Raw genomic sequence first — 21,576 nt, forward strand, 5'->3', positions numbered from 1 at the left:
AACTGATTGAGAGGAGTAGAGGAGGAACTGCTCGGACGGCCAAAAGTGGTGGGCAAAAAAATTTCAAAAAATCTTGTAGATGTAGTGTTTGAATTATGTTTTTGATGATGGAAATGGATTCAGTACCATCGAAAACCTTTAGGGCACCTAAAATTATAAAATTTGACAGCTTTTACTTGGATTTACAAAAATCCCTGCCCAAAAGAGAATGCTGGGAAGCGAGAGAAGTGGGCCATAAAAATCGCTGTCGAGAGATAGCTGCACTTCACATATAATCAAATCCATGCAACTTGAGAGGCGTTGTCTCACATTTTACCGTAGTATATTATGCTTTTTGTCGTGAAAATTATAGAAATTCCTACTATATTTTAAAAAGATTTATATTACCAATATTTTAAAAAAATTATATTACCAAAATTTCCAGGGCAAAAATCATAATCATTAGATTACGGCAAAAATGAAACAGACGAATTGCGTCCGAAGCGCCTCTCAAGTTGCACGGGTCTGACTGTATGTGAAGTCCAGCTATGCCTCAACGGCTATTTTCATGGCCCACTTCTCGGGCTTCCCGGCATTCTCCATTTTCCAAGAACGCATTTTTCAATGGTCCAAATATCTAAATCCACCCACAGACTGGCATGGGTACACATGTTATTTACTTTGTGCGTGGAAAATTGGAAATTACTAGGAATTTCGGATATCCGGGAGGACCGCCTCCCTTGAGATGTTTGACCTTCATTGTCTTTCCCCTATGTCGGCCTTCTATTCGTCCTCCTATTCTTTAATACAAATGGATTCCTAGTGAGATAGGAATCCTCCCACTCCACGCTAATTTATCTATCTGCTGGAGCAATTTCATTCTACTCTGCTTTCTTCAGCCTCTGCTCCTGCTGCTGCTTATTCAAACTAACCTAATTGTTTCATCATCCTTTCCATCAGATTTGGGACATTCAAATCACAGAGAAAACCAGAATCATCCGTTCAAATGACTAATCGAACTAATGTTCCAGGGCTAGAGGATAAGGGAACAGGGCAGACAACTCGTGATTCACCCAGAAACAGAGGATTAATATACTCTGGATTGTTGGACATAAATCCAAGTCCAAGTTTAAATTCTTTCTGTTTTTTCTTTTACTTTCATATCTCTTAGGCTTTTGCTGTCTTTGTTGGGTCGATCCCATATTCAAGCTGTGTAAGCCATACACCCCTTTGTTTTTTATTCTAAATAGCTTCGTTTCTTTGTGAATGTTTTGTTAGCCTCAGGTTTTGTAATATGTTGTCAATGAAATATGTCTATTTCTTGTTGCAGATGGCCGCAGCGAGGAGATGGTTTACAGAGATGTATCTTTGCAAACTCGAATTGCTCTCCCAAACCTGAAGCCATCGAAAATCCAGAAAGAGGTCTTCCAGTCAAGATCGAACCCTCAACACTGCTGTGTGAGATGTTCTTCTCTCATCGATGGTAAACAACCACCTAATCGCTGCAATAAATGAGTACACAGGCAAGTAAGTATGATGATGAAACTAATTTATTGTTTTCTGCTTTCTCAGGTGTAGGTGTAGAAAAAGTTAATACAACTATAAGGTATGGCAATGAAATTTTGTGCTGCGATCGTTCACACTTGAGGACAGACGTATGTTATTTGATCGGGGATGTGCGAACCCACACTCAATCTTCCTCTGTTTTCCTTTATTCCCATGAGAATAAAACTACTGAAGAGGAGAAAATCAGGCCATATACACGCAAATGGGAGAGCAGTGTTATGAACACGATTGATGATGTCACTCTCAAAATACTGAGCCGGAGAGATCATGAGAGTGAGCAACAAAATTCGTGCCGAGTGCAGCACTCGGTGCCTGCAGTGGTGTTCTCAACTGGAGGGTACACAGGAAAGGTTTACCATGAGTTCAACGATGGTTTATTGCCTCTCTATATAACTTCGTTGTGTTCATCATTCTTGAATACCATGAGTGGTAGATGATGAAATACCAAGATATTGTGAAGCAGCTGAGCAAGTGCCCAGTTATTGATTTCAGGGGAGATAAAAGAGTTCATTGTTTTCCAGAGATGATAGTGGGGATCAAAGATACATGACGAGTTAACTGTGGAGTCATTGCTCATGAAAACTGGTAAGACCATCAGGGACTTTCAGTCGCCCCTTGCCAAGGCATATGCTCCCCCTAAATTAAGACCTATGTCTGGATTTACAAACCTGATTAACGAATCCTCTACTGTTCCTCCTTATGGATTAAACACTACTTCTGCATCTATGAACATTAGCAACGTTTTAGTGCCCAGCTCTTTGAAGCCCAAACTCGTAATAATTTCTCGGCCGAAATCGAGAGTAATGCTAAACCAGAATGAAATTGTGCTATTGGCGGAGAAAATTGGGTTCCAAGTGGAAATTTTAAATCCCAAACCAACCACAGAAATGGTAGAGATGTTCAGAATTTTGAATTCATGTGATGTTATGCTGGGTGTACACGGTGCTGCCATGACACACTTTTTGTTGATGAGGCCTGGCTCTGTGTTTATACAGATAGTGCCTTTGGGTACAGACTGGGCTGCTGCTACTTATTACGGAGAGCCCGCCATGAAATTGGGACTGAAATATATGGAGTACAAAATCGTTCCAGAGGAGAGCTCTCTGTATGAAAGCTATGAGAGAAATGATCCTGTTCTTACAGACCCGGATTCCATAAACAGGCAGGGATGGTGGGAGACAAAGAAGGTGTATCTGGATGGACAGAACGTAAGACTGTCGTTGAAACGTCTAAAGAAGCGGCTTGTCAGTGCGTTTACCTATTCTCTCTCCACTGCACACGCAAGAACAGAAATGGGAAATTTGCAAAAAAATTGAACATCTGGTTTACTGTATTATAACAGGCTGGGAAATGGAGGCAGCGATTTGTTGGCAATGGCATTAATTTGGCGGTGGCTACAGAGGTAATATTGGGGGTTATTGGCCACTAATATTTGTGGAATTATAACTTTATTAATGCACTGGCGCTGTAGCGTTGTGGGAGTGGACATACAGAGAGAAACAGAAAGATGGGAATGATATTGTGCGGTATTGGCTGACAAAATTTATGAATACGCAATTCTTTTTTGTGTGATGTCAACGAATGAATGTGAAATGAATCCAATCTCTTTATTTTTCGTTTATTAATTTATTGTAAATTGCTTGCGTGTAGCAATAATCAACAAAATAGTTTCGTAGCCGTGAAGGTAATGAATTGATTTTTTTGGGGTTGAAAATGGGTTTTCGGTATATTTGGAAAACAGGCGTGTCATAAGATTGAATAACTCCAGGTAGAGAAGGAACATGTCAGTGCCAGGGTGGAATTTCAAAACGGACACATCTATTAAATTTGATGGTTTTAGTACTTACTCACCAGTATTTACTGTTTTAACAAAAGAATAGGATGGTTTTGTAATTTTTATTGGGGTGGTTTTAGCAAAAAATTTTAGATTTTCCTATGTTGCATGTGGAAAATTTTAAAGTGAAATTTTGATTTGTGATATTTAAATTGGTTTTTTGATTGTATATATATATATAGATTCAACGCCCTGAAAAACAATTTAGGGTCTCTGGATTGTGCAGCATTACTCATCAAACTTTTGTTTTCAATAAATTCTTGTCTGATTTTAGAGAAATTAGAGCAGAAAAACTCACTAAAAAAACTTGCAAAAAATTATAATCACCTCATAATAAACAATTTGCTGATCAAATTTTATCCCTAACCAACACCTTAAAACAAACCCAATCTGAAAAAACAAACATACCTACCCACAAAGAAATTATTATTTTATTTACTTTACAGATTGAGGAATTTTAGCTGTTTTCAATCTCTGTGCATGAAAGCAAACAATTCCAATCTATAAAACTTCCACGTATTGCCCCTCTGGGAACTTTTATTATCTCTTCAAAAACAAATATCTTTGTTATTATTTTTATAATATAAGTGAAATTCACTAGTACTTTTAATTTCTTTCTTCCTTAAAAACAAATATGTGTAAATTTTGTTGTTATTATTTGTGAAAATTTTGTTGTTATTATTTTTTTAATTATAAGTAAAATTAGTTATGTATATTTTGTTAAAATATAAAATTTTTGTTTGGATTAGTTGATTTATGTGAGATTTAATTAATATATTATTAATTTGAATTATAAATATATTTACAATTTTATGTATGTTTATACAAATCAATAAGGTGGAGATTACTTTATTTGTGTTTTAGTCTATGTCAAGTTATTGATTTAAATTTATAAAAAAATTGAAGTTGGAGCTACTTATTAAAGAATAAAAGAATATATCTCATAGTGAAATTGACAAAATAATTTATATAAATAGCTATTATTTTAAAAACAAACTTTTTAAATGCAAATTACAAATTTTCCTTGGAAAAATATGCAATCTAGTTAAAATAGATATATATATATATATTAATTATTTACGAGTAACCCTGTCTATAACATCTAATGTACTTTATGTCATTTATGGATAAGTTATAGTTACCATAACATGTCATTTATGGATAAGTTATACCGACCATAGCATTTAATATACGAAGGCTAAGAAGACGACTGTCTCCTGTAGGGTTGTTTTTGTCAGGAAGGTTATGTATTTAAAAATTTCCACTCTCATGTGGGTAGTCTTTGTTTTAATTTTAGTTACCGCTTGTTTATTTACAATTAAAGTTGGTTGTGTTTATTTCAATTTTAGTTATTATGTGTTCATTTACAATTAAGTTAATTAGATTAAATATTAGAAAATTTGTTCATTTATAATTAAAGTTAATCAGACTAAATATTAGAAAATAAATGTAAGGATGTTCATCCCTCATCAAAGTTAAAAGTTTGCTTATATAAACCAAAATAAAACTTTTTAAAAATTTAAAAATTAAATAGCTATACAAAACATTTAAATAATGTTGACTGATAAAAAATTTAATTAACTGTATAAATAAAAAATTAAAAAAACATTAACACAACAAAGTTCAATCAATATTCTTTGCACTCGCTAGGTTTGTTTTCATTGTCAATAGTTGGATTCATGTGCTCCACTTACAAGTAAGTTCTATAATATGTTTTTTTCGCATAATCGTGAATAATACACTCCAAACCTTGTAGTTTAGATTACAATACAATACCCTTATCACATGTTTCTGTTTCTACATTTAGTCTCTCTATTACCTTAACTCAGTCACCAACACCCTTATAGCATGTTTCTGTTTCTACATTTATTTTTTTTTTCAGTATGAAAAAAGCATTATATATATCCAATGACGATTCAATACATAAAGCATTGTATAATGCCAATACCATCATAGATCTTTTTGATATTGTCATTGTAACAATCCATCCCTATTTGTCAGCACAATATAGATCTCTCTAAATTGTGTCTATGTACCCAGTGGTAAAAATATATAAAAATAATTGCTACAAACATTGATCCATTTTAACCTAAAATGAAAACATCCATATGTTTACGTGAAAAGTATGCTATGCACAAGAAAAAACTATATAAACAATGTCAAACCCCCACTGGAAAAATCAAAAGAAAACAAAATATATCAGGTGTGTTCTCCTCGAAAGAGTGGATGCTATCCTGGAAGTGGAAGCACCCCGACATCTACTATGTTGTCTCCCAACTTAATTTACATATGCATCCCATCCAGTGCATCCTGCAGCCCCCTCTTAGACATGTGATCCACATTTTGATTGAACTATCGTCCAATAAGTACAATCGTAGAGTCTCTGAATGTGGCCCAAAGATTCTCGATTTGTCTGAGCCAGCCATGAAGCAATGGTTGGTATACTTTTGTGCAGCCCATTACATGGTCAATGATAATCTGAGAGTCCAAAAATGTGGATGGAAGAGATGTTAAGATAGTGTGAGAACTAGAGAAGACCCCATAGATCCATCACTTCAGCATTCATATTCGTGCCTTTGCCAGCACCCCAGTGGACCCAGAATTCCTGCTCCTTTGATATAGCAATCCAAAAACCACATCCACAATTGTTACTTTGTGTCACACCATAAAAAAACCAACTGGATACTCTTTCTCAATGCCTATCTTTTTGTTAATAATCTTCTTGGACCCGGTGTGGTGTTGTTTTCCAAATGTATACCATCTTATAATACGGTCCATCACCTGCATATCATTATCCCTGTAGTTTTCAAAAATAATTTTATTGCGCCATCCCCATATTTCCCAAAAAAAAGCAAGTGGGATGTTCCGCCATGTGGGGTTTTGTTTAGTCCACCAACTCGGTAATGTTGTCGTATTGGTTATAAGTGAAACCAATGAAGCTAGTAATATAACTCCATATTTGTACAGTTATAGGGCACTTTAGAAAAATATGGGCATTATCCTCCTCCGCTTTCCTGCACAGTATACAAATCCCCGACCCCTGCCAATTCCTCTTCTGAAGGTTCTCCCATGTTAGATTTTTGTTTTTCCAAACCAGCCAAAGAAAAAGTATGATCTTAATGGGAATTTTAGTTTTCTAGAATTTGTAGAACCAACATACCTCAGTGTTGTGTACCTCCTGATAGCAGAGAGCATTATATACATCAACCACCACAACACCACCTTCCTTCATCTTGCCTATCCAGGCAATCTGGTCCCCGCCTGCCTCACGACAAACTCCAACTAATTTCATGCATATTCTAATCTTCTCCCACTCTCGTGCCATCTGCCCATCTAGGTCCAGTTCCCACGCTCGTTTCCATATTGGAATATAACCCTGCCATTCAGAATGACCCGGTTCCAAAAGAAGATCCCATGGCTGTTGATATGATATATAAGGCCTTTTGATATACTTTTGTCTCTTTTTGTGACAAGTATATGATCTAGTCTGATTATTATCCGATGCCCAGAACCCAATGTCCAACATATGTTCTGCAAAAAAACATTTACTGATCTTTTTGAAACTGAGCCAAATGGTCGAGCCCGATGCGATCCCAATATGCCCTTTGTGGATCCAAATAGGAAACTCATGGTCCTTTAGATACTTATGTATGATCATATTGCCCCATATTTCATCCCCAAATAATCCCTTCCATAATGACTTCTATAGTAATGCCCATCCAAATCTCTACAAATTCAATATCCCCTAGCCACCTAGTTGTTTAGGAAAGGAAATATGATCCAAGTTAACCAAGTGGAGTTTAGTATTGTTGGTCACACCAGACAAGATATATTTGGCCATAATCTTATTCAGATACTTAATAATGGTGTGAGGGAGATAATATAAATGAGCCCAGTATACTCCCAACTATGTAATCACCGATTGGGTCAGTGTGATACAATCGCCCAAAGATAAACATCTGAATTCCCACCGAGTGATCCTTTTATAAAAACGGTCCACAAGCCACATCCATTCCTTGACCTTATAACGATAGGGCTTAATATGATAACCAAGGCATTTCATGCCCCTCGTCAATGTATCAGTTGCCACCCCAAAAAGTTTATGTATGTATGTATGCAATAACTCCCGGATCACACGTGCCATGTAGTATGATAGACTTCTGAAGGTTCATGTAAAGTTCGGTGGAATTCCCAAATTTTGCAAAGATATCAAATAAATTCAGCCATGCAAACCTGTTGATCATCGCCATGATGAGCACATCGTCAACAAAAAAACTATGTGAAATCCTGATATCTCTACCCAAAACCAGTGCATCAAAATGACCCTCTGTCACAGGTTTTTTGATATGTAAGCTAAGCCCATCCATTGCCAATATGAATAATAATGGAGAAAGTGAGCAACCTTGTCTGAGTCCCCACATTGCCCTGAAAAAATCAGTGGGGTAACCATTAATAACAACAACATAGCTAACATTTGTGACGCAAGTCATGATCCACTCAACACACCTGGCCTGGACACGAATTTTATAGAGAACCATCCTCAGGTATCGTCAATCTAGGTAGTCATATCCCTTCTGGAGGTCGACCTTCATGATAGCGGCATTTAATTTTTTAGTATGGATCGAATGTATGCATTCCTCAGCAATAGCCACTGCGTCATGAATTTGTCTATTTTGCAAGAATCGAAACTGCTTAGGAGATATGTACTTTGACAATGTGTGCTTAATCCTAGTTGCAATAGTTTTATAAATAATCTTAAATATAAGATTACAAAGTGAAATGGGTCTATAATCTGAGAAAGAATCAGAGGATGTCCTTTTTGGAATGAGTGCTATGTAGGTAGAATTTATATGCAGATGAATGTATCCCATGGCACTCGATTCCTCCACCATATCAAGAATATCCCGCTAAAAAATGTCAAAGAAGTGAGTGAAAAGTTTAACCGTCCACCCATTTGGGCCCAGGCCCTTGTCTCCCTTTAAATATTTGAGCACCCCCAGGATCTCCTCATCAAACATGGAGGGATATAAATCCACCCCCCAAATTTGGTCCTCAACACTGTCTAAATCCCTGCAATAGTAAGCCCTCACAAAATGATGTACTACGGCTCTACAAATATCCTGCTGCATCTAAAACTGGTTCCCTTCTGCATCATTGATCTTCCTTCTATGATAGGCAAATCTGTGCAAGAATTTGGTGTTTCTATCCCCTTCCCAAATCCATATGGCCCTACTCTTTAGGCACCAAGTAGTCTCTTTAATTTGTAGTATTGGTTTCCTTTTAAGTTCCAAAAATTGTATATGATTCCTGAGGGCAGTTGGGGGATTATGCATAAGCATTTGAGGGCACATGGCATCCAACTCCACCGAAATATGGTTTAGCTCTTTTTCCAATTGGCCTCATTTCCTCCTCTCCCATGCTTTAACCTCCAGCTTAAGGTCCCAAAGTTTTTCCAGAATATGCTTCATGGGAGAGATATCCCGTACCTTGTCCCGATTCCAGAATTCCCGCACAAGTTTGTTAAAATCTGGGTCTTCCAACCACACACGGTTAACTTAAAATGCATCCCACATCTGTGATCCCCCCATCTCCAATGTAGGATAATGGGATGATGGTCCGAGATATAATTATTCACAATATCCTATTGGAAAGACCCGAGCCTCTTGACTAATTGTTCATGTAAAAGGAAATGATCCAATTTTTTCGCCACATATCCATCCCCCGATCTGCCATTGTCCCAAGTAGGAACAATTGTAGAAGGGCATATATCAACAAGGTTAAAGTTGATAATAATATCTTTAATCTGATCAACCATAGTATCTACTTTTTCTAGATCTCCCCCATACCTCATCCAGACCAATGATACAGTTCAAGTCCCTTGCAATGACAAGTGAAACTAGTCCCAAAATCTTTAATGCGACCAGTTTATTCCAAAAGGAGGTCAAATCTCTGTACGAGGCATATACATTTAATATATGGATGCAACCCTGTAAACCTCTTATATAACCGGTAAGAAGAATGGCCACAAAACATGAATATGCCTTCACTTTGACCCATCATGGAACCCATAGAGCCACCAGACCCCTCGAGAGGCCTGCAACATCTATGGCTGCCATATGCCAGTCAAGGAGCATCTTCCTGAAATATTTTATCACTTGAAGAGCCGAATGCATAGTTTCCTGTAGAAGGATGATATAGGGACGAGATGAAAGAAAAATTTCCTTAAGGGCCATATATTTTGGATGATCAAGTGATCATGCCCTAAGTGGAAAAAAATGCTCAAATTTGGAATTGCTCAAAATTGGTTGAAACTAGAATGACAGGATAGGCCTCGTCGATAGGATCCTGTAGCCGTGAACGACACTCAAATCCGACACTGTATGTGAAAGTTATTCAAGTTTGAAAATTCACAATTTCATGCAAAAGTCCAGTTTGACTTGGGTTGAATTTGAATAAAAAAATATTAAAAAAGAATATTTTGAGAATATTCCTCAGAATATTTTGGGAATATTCCTTGGAATATTCCACAGAATATTCCCTGCTGGCCAATTAATGGACGTCATGTGGCCTGCCCGGAGGCCGCCACGTGGCCCCAAGACTGTAGTTTATTATGGCAAAATTATATTCAGTTCGCAGGAATCGACCCTAGGTCGGGTGGCTGCCAGCCCACAGGCCTTACTGACCTGCCTACATGACAGTTCTTAACAACCTATGGCTTTATTGCGTATTTGAAGTTTGTTAAAGGTAAGGTTTGGGCAGAAAGGGGACCAGCCCCCTATCCATAAGACCAGGGCTCGGAACCACAGGTCAAACCCGGTGGATAAACTTTGAACCCGACGGTTAAGATAACGATTACATGTGCACATGTTTCGGCGGTGACTTGTTAACGGTAAATGCCATGGTTTCATAACCGTTGGCTCCACGGTTCCGCCGACGGGGGTTTAGCTGGTCCATGTGACCACTACCCCAAACATTAAATTTCACCTCTAACGGTTCCAACAAATTTGGTGGGGCACGCCACTTTGGGCAGAGTTTGCCAAAGCTAGCAGGTTTAACTGCAGTTACTCCAAGTTTAGTGGAGTTTTCTTAGGCCAGATTGGACAAAACTTTTGGAGGTCATAACTTTCACTAGGGAGAACCTTTTTGAGCGATTTTTTTTTTTTGGAGTATTATGAGCATTCTAGAGCCAATGGTACAGGTTTTAGAGCCATTAGAGCTCATCTTTAGGTACTTTTTCAGCAAAAAAAAAATCTTGGAGAGCCATAAGGACCTAGGGAGTGTTGGAGCTGTATTGGGCTATAGTTAACCGTTGGAGATGAAACAAAAGCCATTCTTTACTGTTCCCTATGTTCTAAACTCATTTCCACAACTTATTTTGCCTGTTTGGGCTTTCTTTTCACTGTATAACCAATTTGTGCATCTAATAAGAGCAAGGACATGCCCATTTGGGGGCCTTGGACCCGACAGATGTAGCCTAGGAGGGTGAAATGCCTTATTAGCTGCTGTGTTATATTATGTGATTTTATCTTGCTGTATTTTTCAGATTTGATATGCTAAATAGCAAATTGAAATAATACTCCTTCACACATAAGACTCAGAAAGTTACCAAAAACACTTTGTTTCAATTGCAAGACATGAGTAACAGTTTTCACATATAATTTAATGGAAATGAATACCTTGAACAACAAATAAAAGTAGTTTCATTTTCATATCAGTTGGTATTAGAGATCAAGTTTTGAGTATTAGTTTTGTGCAAAGATATTTTTGACTATTTTGCAAGTTTAAATGCTTACCAGGCTTAAACTCGAAAGAGGGAAAGGACAATTGGTTAGAGCACAAGATAATCCTCAACCAAGGAGGGCCAGGGTGCCATTATCTCCACCTTCTAATTCACCCTCAATAGCCTTAGAAGAGGCTTCAAGTATGTCTGAAAGGGAAGGAGAAGCTCCTAAAGACATGGATCTAAGAGAAGAAGAACGGGTATTCAGAAAAGCTTTTTTGGACATGACTGAGATGGTAAGAATATTATACCAGGAAAGGAATGATAATTTGGTTGGATAAGGGTCTAAACATCAGAAAGAAGGAGAGGGCTCTTCTAGAGGAAAGAAAGGTGATGATAATTCAAAAAAAGGACATGGAGGAAATGGCGATCCACCATCTCCATCATCATCGTTTTCCTCTACATCGTCATCCTCTACCTCGGTAAATCAACCTCATAAGCTTAAATCTTCTGGTAAAAGTCCATTTTTAAAGCTAGATGTTAAATTTGAATTACCCATGTTTAACGATGAAGTCAATGCAGAGAAACTTGACAACTAGATAAGACAGTTGGAAGTTTATTTAAGGATACAAAACTTACAGGATGACGACACCAAGATTCAGTTAGCCTCTTTAAGAATGGATGGAGCAACATTGGTATGGTGGGAAGCCAAGACCAAGGATGAAATTAAGAAACATGGTAAGATTACTTTAACATGGGCTGAATTTATTTCCGCAATTAAGAAGAAATTTTATCCTCTTGCCAATTTACAAAAGGCTATAATAAACTAGAAAAACTTTAGACAAATCAAGGGACAAAATGTTCAAGACTACACCCAAGAGTTTAGGAGAAGAGCACTCTTATTAGGGGTAGACTTACAAAGTCAAGACACTTTGCTGAAATATATAGGTGGTTTGCACAGCTACCTTAAACACACTATCCTTATATTCAATCCTACTAGTCTAGACGAAGTTTGTGTACATGCTACGCATTTAGAGAATAGAGGGAAAAACACTTTTGATGGAAATGAGGATAGTGATTTTAAAGGCAAAGGAAGAAAAAAGGATTGCAAACTCTAGAAAGGAAAAAGGGAAATTCTTTTGCAAGAACTGTTCAAAAACAAGCCATGATGAATATCACTGTTGGAAGCTTCATCTGGATCTGAAACCAGAGAAATATAAAACCAAAGACAAAACCAATGAAAAGGGAAAAAATGTAGCAATTGTTGAACACGACTTAGGGTCTGAATCAAGTGATGAGAAAAAAAGTATCGCCATGGTATTAAAGAACATAAAGGGGAAAGAGGTTGTACAAGAAACAAATCCCAGTTCTAGCACATTAAGCTGTCACAAAGAAACTCAAAATGATAAGAGGAGGATAGAGCTATTTCATGTGAGGATAATCTCAAACCACACAAAGATAGACACACTTTTTGATAGTGGGTCTCAAGCTAATATCATCTCAAAAGACTTGGTCAAACAGCTGAAACTTGAGACAATTCCACATCCAAAGCCTTATCCACTTGGGTGGATATGCAAGGATGCAAACTTACAAGTCTCAAAGAAGTGCATCTTGTGCTTCGCCATAACAGCTCATTATGTTGATTGGGTTGAACTAGATGCAGTACCGCTTGACATTACAGGTGTTGTGTTGGGTAGTCCATATTTATTTGACAGAAAGGCAATCTTCCATCGCCATGAGAATAAGTATCACTTGTTCAAGGATGGAAAAGAGTACATTGTGAGAGCACATAAGAAGAAGCTAGAATCTTCTTTATTCCATGCAGGGCAATTGAAAAGGCTAGTTAATGCAAGTCAAAATCTGACTTTGTTGATGGTTAAATAACAAGATTTTGTACAATTTCCTTTTCATATTATTGTTGATATAAATGATGATATGTTTCAGTTTGATAACAATTCGTCTTTGAAAGAAGATGACAAAAGGTTGCACAAGATACCTTTGGTGTCGATCGGTGCAGAGAACGAAGTGTCAGTGCAAAGTGGTGCAAGATTCAATGAGAAGGAAAGGCATGCAAGCAAAGAGGGTACACAGTTCAACATGGGTCAATGTTGGTTTCAGAATGGCAGATTGGTATGGCGAGAAAACTTGGTCGGGATTTGGCACAAGTACAGGGCTCATTCAGCAAAAATTCGCCATGTGAACAGTTGGCAAGGTGAACTTTATTTTAAGTCTTCTTTGAAGTTTGACCATTGTAGAAACAATATGCTTTCTGCAAAATATAGTTGCTGTTCTGCAAATTTCAAGAATTTGCATCATGACTCAATCAATTTTAGCAACGATCAGTCAGTGAATTCAAGGGAAAATTTATCTTTTTATGAGAAGCTCAATTTGATGAAGTTGGGAAGATTTCAGTTATTCAAGGTTGGAAGAGTGGAGAATCAATCTCCTCGTCTTCATTTTCGATAATCAGAGAGCTTTTGGGGTCCAAAAGCTTCCCATTTGGGAGGTGTGATAAGGTGATCATGCACTAAGTGGAAAAAATGCTCAAATTTGGAATTGCTCAAAATTAGTTGAAACTAGAACGACAAGATAGGCCTCATCAATACGATCCTATAGCCGTGAATGACACTCAAATCCGACACTGTATGTGAAAGTTATTCAAGTTTGAAAATTCACAATTTCATGCAAAAGTCCAGTTTGACTTGGGTTGACTTTGAATAAAAAAATATTAAAAAATAATATTCCAGGAATATTCCCTACTGGCCAATTAATGGACGCCGCGTGGCCTGCCCAGAGGCCGCCACATGGCCCCAAGACTACAGTTTATTATGGAAAAATTATATTGAGTTCACAGGAATTGACCCCAGGTCAGGTGGCAGCGAGCCCACAGGTCCAACCGGCCCACCTACATGACAGTTCTTAACAACCTATGGCTTTATTGTGTATTTGAAGTTTGTTAAAGGTAAGGTTTGGGCAGAAAGGGGGCCAGCCCCCTATCCATAAGACCAGGGCTCGGAACCACATGTCAAACCTACCGATAAACTTTGAACCCGATGGTTAAAGTAACGGTTACATGTGCACAGGTTTCAGCGGTGACTCGTTAACGGTAAATGCCATGGTTTCATAAACATTGGCTCCACGGTTCTGCCGGTGGGGGTTTAGCTGGTCCATGTGACCACTACCCCAAACATTAAATGTCACCTCTAACGGTTCTGAAAAATTCGGCGGAGCGTGCCATTCTGGGCAAAGTTTGCCAAAGTTAGCGGGGTTAACTGCAGTTACTCCAAGTTTAGTGGAGTTTTCTTAAGCCAGATTGGACAAAACTTCTGGAGGTCATAACTTTCAATAGGAGAACCTTTTTGAGTGATTTTTTATTTTTTATTTTGAGTATTATGAGCATTCTAAAGCCAACGGTATAGGTTTGAGAGCCATCAGAGCTCATCTTCAGGTACTTTTTCAGCAAAGAAGCTTGGAGATCCATTAGGGCCTAGGGATTTTTGGAGCTGTATTGGGCTATGGTTAACCATTGGAGGTGAAACAAAAGCCATTCTTTACTATTCTCTGTGTTCTGAACTCATTTCCACAGCTTATTTTCCTTGTTTAAGCTTTCTTTTCACTATATAACCAATTTGAGCATCTAATAAGAGCAAGGACATGCCCATTTGGGGGCCTTGGACCTGGCAGATGTAGCCCAAGAGCGGTGAAATGCCTTATCAGCTACTGTGTTATATTATGTGATTTTATCTTGCTATGTTTTTCAGATTTGATATGCTAAACAGTAAATTGAAATAATACTCCTTCACACATAAGACTCAGAAAGTTATCAAAAACACTTTGTTTCAATTACAAGACATGAGTAACAGTTTGCACATATAATTTAATGGAAATGAATACCTTGAATAGCAAATACAAGTAGTTTCATTTTCAGATCATTGGAGTAGCCCCTAGACCCCAGATATTTATAGAAAGGATGAAGTTCATGTTAACTCAGGTGTGGGAAACTGTGCTCTAAGGGAGGGAGGAGAGGTAGTTGAAGCGATAAGAACGTCAATGAGAGCATGTGGGTCAAATGAACTAAAAGGAAGAGGTCGAGCGTGTCCTCTGAAATTTCTACTATCTCGTTTTTGTTTCCAACGGACGGTGATATTGCCCGTCGAGGAAGGACTGATGTGGGGAGATGATGAACCAAGTGGCTTGTGAATAGTAAGGGTTCGAAGGTCCAAGGTCTTCTTCTAGAGTAGGAAATCTATGTCACTATCCACCAAGTTGGTAGGTGAATATAAGGGAAAAATAGGTGATGTAGGTTAGGTCCTAGTCACCGAGGATGGATGTGAGGCACATGTAGGGGAATGGGGGGGGGGGGGGGGTACAGGGATGTACGTAATATGTGAAGAGTAGGGTGCATCATATGTCATCGAAGGGGGTGGTACAATATTCGGGAGAGGCGGGTCAACACGGGAGGGGAGGGGAATCCTATCCAATGGGGATGGTGAGGTGTCATCAACCGTAGGAGTACCAAAACCTTCTAGAGTCTTGGGGGATGAAGGAACATGAATAGGGGTGGAATCATCATGTTTCACATAATGAAAATTAGTGGAAGGGAAGGGATAGGAACAAAGTGGAGTACCTGATGAATGTTACGTGTTTCATAGATGATTTGTCACCCTGTGTCCATTCACAGGTATTGCATAATGAGCATCAACCTTCTCCTTCGAACCAAAACCATGCCGCATTTGTGCCAAATTCTTGTCACCTAGTCTACGTGGACATTGTGCCATAAGATGCCTAGTATGATGACAAATAAGACACCAAAAAGGTACACCCCAGAAATCCAGCCGTTACAGTAGGTGGGTGCCCTCCCATTGTAGTTCAATGTGGTTCGAGAATCCTCCTTTGTATTCCTTTTCGATAAGGATCCATGCAATTCTCTTATCTTGTGCACCCAAACACCACAGGTCGACATAAACAAACTTTCCAATTGCATTTCCAATGTCCATGAAAACTTCCCGAGTAAAAAATTCAATGGGAAAACCAGGCAATTTGACCCAAATTAATTTGTTTTGTGGCATCTCCTTCAAGGGATTAAAACCAACATACCAAGAATGGAGAGCTAGGAAACTCCTCAATTTAATCCATGGAATGGCCTTAATTTTTGTTAATCATCTTGGCTGAGGAAGTGGAAGTTGTACCAGCCGCTCAACAATCGCACCACCATAGGCATGTAACACAGTAGTGACCTCCATTTAGTTTCTACCCAGCTCCACATTTCAACTTCAGTCAATTTAGCGAAATGCCATTTGCCCACAAGCACCCTCTTCTGGAGACTATTAACCCGGTCAATCAAAACATCATGGCCGAAACAAAGCACAGGCTTCGGGGTGGTAATTTTAATAAATCATGGTTGATGCCGAGATCGTCACCCTTTGTTGTCATGTAGTAGCCCATGAGATCCTGGATCTACATGTCCACCACCTGGTATGTGCATCGAGGTGTCCACCAAGTGCGAAGTGTCCAGATCATTGGGACCTCCTCCCTGCTTCGACCCAAAAAATAGACGGTAATTTGATTAAGCTTCCAGCATGGCACAAATTTAGGCCTCATTCGTTGATGTGTCTGACGCCAACAGATCCATTATTTCACAAAGCAACAAGATATGATGGGAGCGAATAATATGAATATGAATTAAAAACAAACTTAAAATCTCGTTAGAGCGGTAGGTCAGAAATAGGTGTATCCATCAGAAAATCCCGGCCAGGAATGTCTTGGGATCTTCAAAATGCCAGACCCGTAATCAGAACCTGCAGAACATAATACCCACATACCCCCAAAAGAGATATACCACTGTCAGATCTCAATCCGAAAAGGGAATGATACAGATGAATGGAAATGAGATATGGGATGCCCGATCCGGATCAACAACACGTAATCACCAATATCCAGTATGTCAGAAGACGTATGTCAAAGAATAAAGTGAGATGCAGACCCAAGCTATCTCATAGAGTGCGATTCGAGCAACCACCAACAAAAAATTCAAATACCACCAGAAAATAGATATTCTGACAATGGATAATCTAATACTCCTCGGTGCACCAACATCCATAGCATAGCTTCCAAGTGATACAACATCCAACCAGAGGCGATGAATAGGTGACTAGATTTATACTCCTTCACAACAACAACAACAACACCTCAAACAAGTCCACCACCTATTACAAACCCGGAAACCAAATGCCTTGCAAGGACTAGAAATGATGAAAGAATTAACCCAACGTTGCCAGAGTGGATAAAATTTGTAGGACACAGACAAGATTCCCTTGGTTATGTTGTGGACAGACAAGAGTGAGAATCTCAGTCCATATAGGCATTACGACGCCAGAAGGGTGAGGGAATGTGGGTCTGAAAAATGCAGATAAGAATGTATATTGCTATACAGAGAATCATCAAAATGTGTATGATTTCCGATTGTAATAAGGAGAGAAGGTCATCCAGGTACACAAAGGGCATTCTATATGCAAAATAAGAATGGAAACCAACAAGAATAACCCAAGTATAAGCCCCACGTCCAAGGACGGATATAAGAGCAGAGTGAACCAAAAATTATCAAAGACAAATACCATACACATCAGACCCAACATGGGGTATTATACAGATATAAATGATTCAGTGTGCCTTACTATACTTCCACCCCAAGAATGGAAATAATACCCAAATATAACCACCCCAGCAAGTAGCTATGCAACCATGATGACCCGAAAACTAAGGAAAACAATCAGTGACACAAATCTATGACATAGCAATTCCAAAATCACAGCGTGAGGACCTGTATGAGTGCTAACCTCAGTATGAGAACTTGTATCTCTTGCTATCTTTGGATATTGGATGGTTATTCTATTACTCTAGCCTAGGGATCACCTTCTTCATTTCAGGAAATTCGTATTGTTCACCCACTACTGCCAATTGAGTTCTTCGATTTCCTTTTAGAGCTCCTCTGCAATCTTCTCCACCTCGATGCATCTCACTTTCCGTTACTGTGATATATTCATCACCATTAAAAATATATAAGACACCAAAATCCCAAACTTGAAATTTCCGCCCAATTTTAACAAAAAACAACAAAAATTTCCATTATTTCCTAATCTAAAATATTTCCTCCTACCACCACGCATTCAATTATAGTCTCTATGATTATCATCAAATTGGAATTATTATCTTGGAATTTCAGTATTAGTAGAATTTAAGTGATAAAATATCTTCTTTCTATTTGATATCGAATTACTCGTACATCAAATTGGAATTATTATCGGATTGGAATTTCAGTCTCTGTGGAATCTTTACATTTAGTCTCTCTATTACGTTAACTCGGTCACCAATGGTCTCCACACATAAAAGATGCTTGATTTTATGCTAATTCGAGCAGGAATGCCACAACGCACCCTTCCATTACCCCCTTTGAGCAGTTGCAAGTAATATGAGGCTTCAAATAGTCTATGTATGCATTGAACAAAGCATAAAAGTAACAACTTGAAAAATCACATACAACACCCTATATCCAGAAATTAACAATTGTTGTGCATAAAACATAATATCATGGTCAAGAATACAGACAACAACCTATTGGAAAAAGATTAATTCCAACCACCATCTGCATTAACTGTGTTGGGTGTCAAGTCGTGTGTCAAGTCTTCTCGAGAGTTCAGGAGATAGCCTTGAGTCTTCTGGAGATTTCAGGTAGTGTCCTGAAGAAGCCATCGACAACCAAAATCAAGAAACTTCTCCATTGTATATAAAAACCCTTGTTTGGTAATGGAATGGCAAAGCGGTGTTTTGTGTTCATGCTCCGTTCTTTGATATGGTATCAGAGCTCAGGTGAGCTGTGAGGAGAGGCTGAGTGGTAAATCGCTGCGTGAGGTTGATTGTTGTGATAAGTGTTTGAGTATCCTCCTTTGAGTGATTGAGTGTGCAAAGAGCACGAGCTCTTGCTGTCGTGGGAAAGCAACATAGTGTGAAGCAGTTGAGTTTAGTTTTCAACATTGTTATGATTTTTAAGACGTAGTTGAGCTAAAGAGTAAGCCAATATGGAGCTTCATAAAACTGCGTTAGAAGAAGCACACTAAGGAGTGTCTACAATTGTGTTTATGTTGAGCAAGGGTCGTGAGGTCTCACTAGCATCGCGGTTGAGTTGTGAGAATTGGAAGATTATACAAGTTGGATGTAATGAAGAATGGGCATCAATCTTTGGCATCAACATGCATGTCAAATATAGAGCTTTGGCATCAAAGATATGGACACTTAAATCATAATGACCTAATATTACTACAAAAGAAATTGATGGAAGGTCTTCCAAATATTAAGGGTGAACACTTTGAATGTGAAGGTTGTGCAATACAAAAAAAACATAGGGAAGAATTTCCCATGCATGAAAATAGAAGAAAATGTGAAATACTTGAGGTAGTGCATACTTTTGTATGTGGTCCAATGCAAACTAAGTCACTTGGTGGAGCATATTACTTTCTTATATTTATTGATGATAGCACTAGATACACCTGGGTGTACTTTATAAGAAACAAAAGTGATGTGTTTGAATACTTTAAAGAACTCAAGAGTATGGTTGAAAAGAAAACAGGAAACAAACAGATATTCGCTTTCACAAAGCTTTGTATGAGTGATTGATATTGTTCGAGTTCCCAGTATAGCTTATTTGGGGATTTTTTGTTTTATTTTTCTAGGGATCTCAAATTGTTGGTCACTTGTCTAGATCCCTATTCTATTCAATTCTATTTTTCTTCATCACAATTCCAATTTCAATGGTGGAAATCAACATAGAGAGTAGAGAGGTGGAGACCTTTTATTTCCAGGCTAAAATTAGTCAGCTGCTTAGCCTCATCATCAACACTTTCTACAACAACAAGGAGATTTTGCTGAGGGAGATCATTATCAATTCATCCAATGCACTAGACAAAATTTGATTCGAAGGGCTGACGGATAAGACCAAGCTGGATTCTCAGCTAGAGCTCTTCATTTGGATTGTTGCTGATAAGGCTAACAAGTACCTTACCTTTATTGACAACGAAATAGGCATGACCAAAGCCGATTTGGTAAACAATTTGGGAACAATTGCGAGATTTGGGACCAAGGAGTTCATGGAGGCTTTACAAGCCGGGGTAGATGTGAGCATGATTGGTCAGTTTAGTGTGGGTTTCTATTCAGCTTACCTTGTGGCTGAGAAAGTGATTGTTACAATCAAACACAATGATGATGAGCAATACATCTAGGAGTCTCAAGTAGGTGGATCGTTCACTGTTACGAGAGATGTCAATGGAGAGCCCCTAGGAAGGGGGACTAAAATTACTCTGTTTCTCAAGGAAGATCGGCTGGATTACCTGGAGGAGCAGTGACTGAAGGATCTAGTCAAGAAGCATTCTGAGTTCATCAGCTACCCCTTCTATTTGTGAACTAAGAAGACTACTAAGAAGGTTGTGGAGAATTCTCCCTTCCTGGAGAGGCTGAAAAGGAAGGGTTATGAGGTCCTTTTCATGGTGGATGCCATCGATGAGTATGCCATAGGGCAGCTCAAGGAGTATGACGGGAAGAAGCTTGTTTCTGCAACGAAAGAAGGGCTGAAGCTGGAGGAGACAGAGGAGGAGAAGAAGAAGAAGGAAGAGAAGAAAGCCGCATTTGAGAGCCTGTGCAAAGTGATGAAGGACATCTTGGGTGACAAGGTGGAGAAGGTCGTGGTTTCGGATCGCATAGTGGACTCTCCTTGCTGTCTGGTGACGGGCGAGTATGGATGGACGGCGAACATGGAGAGAATAATGAAGGCCCAAGCCCTCAACAAAAACTCCATGTCGTCCTACATATCCAACAAGAAAACGATGGAATTCAACCCTAGGAACACTGTCATGGAGGAGTTGATAAAGAGAGTTGAGGCGGACAAGCATGACAAATCGGTGAAGGATTTGGTGATTTTCTTATATGAGATCGCTCTACTCACCTCGGGGTTCAGTTTGGAAGAGCCAAATACATTCGCTGCCAGATTCCAGAAACTTCTCCGATGTGTATAAACATCCTTGCTTGGTAATGGAATGAACAAGTTGTGTTTTGTGTTCAGTGTTCATGATGTGTTCTCTGATTCAACCCTCAATGTGAAAGCCCAATACACAATATAAAAGCCCAGAAATATGATCGGCCAACCATCAAATGCAAAGAAAAAAAGAATTTCCCTTTAAAAAAATGCTCCCAGTAAACTAATTTTGTTTTGTTTTACATTAGGCGTGTACTTCATTCAAATCCATGATTACGTTATTTTTATCTGTATGGCCATCTGCAAGGACCTAAATTTTTCTTAGAAATTTCTCTATGATTCAAAATATTTACTTTCTAGTCGATTTGGCGTTCATGTAGGGTTTGTAGTTTCGAAAATAAAACCTTCAAAATAAATAAATAAAATCTACTATATTTATATTTTTAAGGATCGGTG

At 38.5% G+C, this 21,576-nt stretch overlaps 3 pseudogenes across 1 annotated transcript; all 3 read left to right on the forward strand.

Moving 5' to 3' along the window:
* The first annotated feature begins 798 nt into the window (after window positions 1-798).
* On the forward strand, window positions 799-3,357 carry LOC149179243 (xylan glycosyltransferase MUCI21-like; annotated as a pseudogene). Its single transcript, XR_016258908.1, has 3 exons — window positions 799-1,192; window positions 1,310-1,462; window positions 1,552-3,357. The product of XR_016258908.1 is annotated as a xylan glycosyltransferase MUCI21-like (transcript).
* A 16,546-nt stretch (window positions 3,358-19,903) lies between these two features.
* LOC149179244 (heat shock protein 83 pseudogene) lies at window positions 19,904-20,605 on the forward strand (annotated as a pseudogene).
* A 12-nt stretch (window positions 20,606-20,617) lies between these two features.
* Window positions 20,618-21,160, forward strand: LOC149179245 (heat shock protein 82 pseudogene; annotated as a pseudogene).
* Window positions 21,161-21,576: the final 416 nt, after the last annotated feature.

This window comes from Pinus tabuliformis, chromosome 4_1 (genome assembly GCF_031772625.1).
Source record: "Pinus tabuliformis cultivar Carrire ecotype Pingquan chromosome 4_1, CPIR1, whole genome shotgun sequence".
NCBI lineage: Eukaryota > Viridiplantae > Streptophyta > Pinopsida > Pinales > Pinaceae > Pinus > Pinus tabuliformis.